Raw genomic sequence first — 3,832 nt, 5'->3', positions numbered from 1 at the left:
TGACTAGAAGTTCACATTAAAGCTGGTTTGAATGAGGTATTGTTCAAATTAGCGGGGTTGCACTCTAGTAGGATTATTTTAAGAGAGTATTTACCTCTAAGAACTCTAAAAGGTATCAACCGAGATATTTTTTTTCAACTAATCGCTTTCATTCTAGATATTTTTTATTAATTCACCCAGACTATCAGTCAAGTAGATGGTAGAAAGCCTTCTCTTAAAATGTTATTTCACTACAGTATGGCCCATAAAAAAAGCGAAAATTGTTTGATCGTGGATATAACATCCACAAGCGTTATTTTCATGGTTTCTGCTAGTGAATGTAATTTATGATTATTGTAGTATATTCTAACATAACTTCGCTATCCAGGACAATTTATGTCATATTTTTCTCGCTGTCCTAAATAATGTAATAAAGCAAAGAAGTTCAAAGGTTTTGTTCGTCCAAAGCTAGAAACAGCATCTGTTTGTCGTACACTCTGATGATTAACTTTCCACCTTCAAAAATCACACTTTATTGTTGAAAATTTTAGTTTGTTTGGTATCAGAGAATGGAGGAGTTCTTAGAGAACGTGTTTTTCATGATCACAATATTTTGCCAGGGTCATAGTTTTGAGGGCATTTGCGTCTTATAGGTTTGATATGCCTTTATTTTTTGTTAAAATTGAATAAGAAATAAGTACGGAGGCCTATAACAGATTTTTGAAGATGAAATTTGTTCCTTCGGTAAGAGACAACTTATATCAATACTAGCTCATAGGTTTTCGAAAATATGTTTAAGTCTCCAATGACCCAGGTATGAATCAATTCAATCATTTGATATGGGCGAATGCTGGAGACAAGGCCTGTGAAGAACCTCACGCCATCGTTGGTGTTTTAGAAGCTTTCATCACACAGATATTGAACTCGACGTCCGCATGATAAAATTTGAAGGTATGCTTCCAATTCCTCTCTGGTAAGGTGAAAGTAACAGATAAAAATTATGTCCATCATACTGTAGTTATCCTACTCGCAGAATAAGCCCAACAAAGTTGTAGGAACCCTGCTAATTCTTGAAAATACTTCAGTTTATCATGGGTTTAACGAATTGCTTCATAAATTTATCAAGGAATACTGGCACCGCTTTACTACTTATTTTGCCAAACATTCCGTCATTGATTTCCTCATCATTTTGCAAAAATCTAGAACAAAAAAAATCTTGGCATTTTTTATACAAGTTTTGCTTTTCTGACGACTTTTATCGACAATTTTCTGTCGCAGTTCGGTAAATATTGATTATCGAGTTAATTGTACCAATTCGATATAACGAACGCTAGTTCGTCGAAAATCAAAGGATCACCTGTGGTTCCATTGGAAAGAGAGGGTTAAGGTGAAGATGCATCGAAGGTAAACTGCGAATTTTTAAGAGCAAAAATCTAGAGAACCTGACGACCGTTCGCGCTGAAAATTTGATCGATTGGTCACTGCAATAGAGTGACAAGTAGTTAAAATTTCAGCACAAACGGCTTTCTAGTTCTCTGATTTGTGCTCTTCGAGGTTTTGGTTCGGTGCATCTTCACCTTAATTCCAACTAGAAATATGTATTTTTTAACCCCAACTGAAAGGCTGTCTTTAGTGTCGTGCATTAGACTCTACTTCATATTTGGTAATTATTTATTTCAATAATTTCACATAGAAACAAAATTAAGGGGACCTACCATCTTCTCCTCTACCAGAGGGTACTTTTAGGTACTTTTTTTCTAGGTGAGTTCCTGGATAAGGTCCCGTGAATTACTTCTTCTGGCATCTAGAGCGTTATCCACCGTTGAACATTTTTGTCTAGGACATCATCCATTTCAGAAAGGATCGTTGGAAAAGTCGGATGAGCTACGGCTACGAAGTTCTTTCCGCGCCATGTTGATAACTACACACCAAATTTTCATTTCTCCTTCCAGCAAAATGAAATGCTGAAACGTCTTCAGCAAATAATATTTTACTGTAAATTCAGTAACGTCGTTGATATTTGCTGTATTGTTCAGCAAGTGATATAATTGCTGAAGCAATCAGCAAATCAAGTGTCAAACACTTATACTATTTTCGAATCGCCTTTCCTGCAGCATCCATATAATAACAAAGTAGAATTTTTTCCTCCCAAAATATTGATAGAATTCCCAAATTCGGAAGATTTCAACATCAGGTAAGCTTTTTAATGCATTTAGTTAAAAACCTTGACATGATTATGGTACATTTCATTTCAGATAACTGAATCTAGTAGAACTTCTGCGTCTCGGCTCACTTCTAGGTCCAAACATTTTATGAAACAAAAACACATTGTCTTTAAACATATTGTTAATATAAAGTGAATATAAAGACCCACGTGGAGCGTACAATAGGTTAATTGTAGTTTTATTTCAAGATTTTATTCGAAAAGTTTTGACGGAACAGAAAAACTGAGCTTAGGCATTTGCTGGTTGATCAGCAATAGCCAAGCTGCGCGAGATAAAAATAATTGCTGAAAGCCAGCAATCGAGCTGTCAAAAAACATTGCTGTAAGTTCAGCAATGTTTTGAATTGCTGATTCAATTGCTGGATTTACAGCACAACAAAAATCAGCAAAATTTTGCTGGCTTCCAGCAATAAAAATTTGGTGTGTACTTTCAGCGTTGAGAAGCAGCAAAATTGCGTTCAACTGAATTCATCTTCAAGGAAGCGATATTTCAGTTTTTTTACTCAAAACTGATGAACCTGAAAAGATTTTACGGGTTCGGCATTAGAATCAGAACAATCGTTATTCTACTGAACTTACGTTTAATCAGGCATCTCTAAAATATCCAACCGTTTACGGAGACAGGATCGCTGCCGTCTCATATGTTCCCTCACATCCTCGTCTGCTACAATGTCCAGTATCAATGTGCCCATTCCTCATGGGGAATTTCTTCAAGGTCAAAATACCACCGACTGGATCCCCGCGGGATGATTTGGAAGGACTTTTGTCACTGACCGTTCCGTCTCCTTACCCTACTACCAGATACGATTGAAAACGACACTTTTACCACTCAAATAACGAAAAGCGGGAAAATCCGGATTTCCAATAAACAAATCAGGAACCACTCGCGAGATGGACCGTAAGCGGTCCTAGCCGTCCAAGTTACACCACAAATAAAACCAACTCAGGAATCACAAACGATGAATCCGTGGTTGCTGATAAATAAAAATTAGGATTTTCCCTGTTTTGTTTTCGTTTTTCACCTTTTTGACAGCTTAGAATTGTTTCGAAAGAAGGTGCTCGTGCGGCAATACTTTTTCGCATACGAATCGTATTCGATACGCATACGAACGAAAACAAGAATACAGTTTTCGAACACATTCGAATAGATACATTCGTTCGAAAGGCAGATACGGTCGTAAACAAGAATAAGGGTGTTTATCATAATGGTAAATCGAAAATAATTCGTTATAGTTATTTCGGTCTACCACAGGGATCTTGTTTAAGTCCTTTTTTGTATAATTTATTCACAAGTGATATTGCTTCAATTATTCCTAATGGATGTTATTTATTACAATTTGCTGATGATAATGTCATTTCTATCAGTGGCAAAAATAGAGAAATTATAAGACATTTTATGCAATGTGCTCTGAACAATATTGATACGTGGGCTCATGAAAATGGTTTTTCTTTTTCTGTTCAAAAAACAAAATATATAATATTTTCGAGAAAATATTCAACTTCTTCAATACAATTATATTTGAATGGTATTGAAATTAAACAAGTTGATGAATATAAATATCTTGGAATATGGTTTGATTTTAAACTGAACTGGAATGCTCATATAAAATATATTCAAAAAGTTTGTTC

At 35.4% G+C, this 3,832-nt stretch overlaps 1 long non-coding RNA gene across 1 annotated transcript; it reads right to left on the bottom strand.

The window, feature by feature from the left end:
• Window positions 1-2,081: 2,081 nt before the first annotated feature.
• On the bottom strand, window positions 2,082-3,390 carry LOC110677674. Its single transcript, XR_002501120.1, has 2 exons — window positions 2,783-3,390; window positions 2,082-2,721 (listed from the first exon to the last, which is right to left on the bottom strand). It is a non-coding gene; the product is annotated as an uncharacterized LOC110677674 (long non-coding RNA).
• Window positions 3,391-3,832: the final 442 nt, after the last annotated feature.

This window comes from Aedes aegypti, chromosome 3 (assembly GCF_002204515.2).
Source record: "Aedes aegypti strain LVP_AGWG chromosome 3, AaegL5.0 Primary Assembly, whole genome shotgun sequence".
Taxonomy (NCBI): domain Eukaryota; kingdom Metazoa; phylum Arthropoda; class Insecta; order Diptera; family Culicidae; genus Aedes; species Aedes aegypti.
Note: the sequence above shows the minus strand (reverse complement) of the source record. Positions and strands in the feature narration are given on the sequence as shown.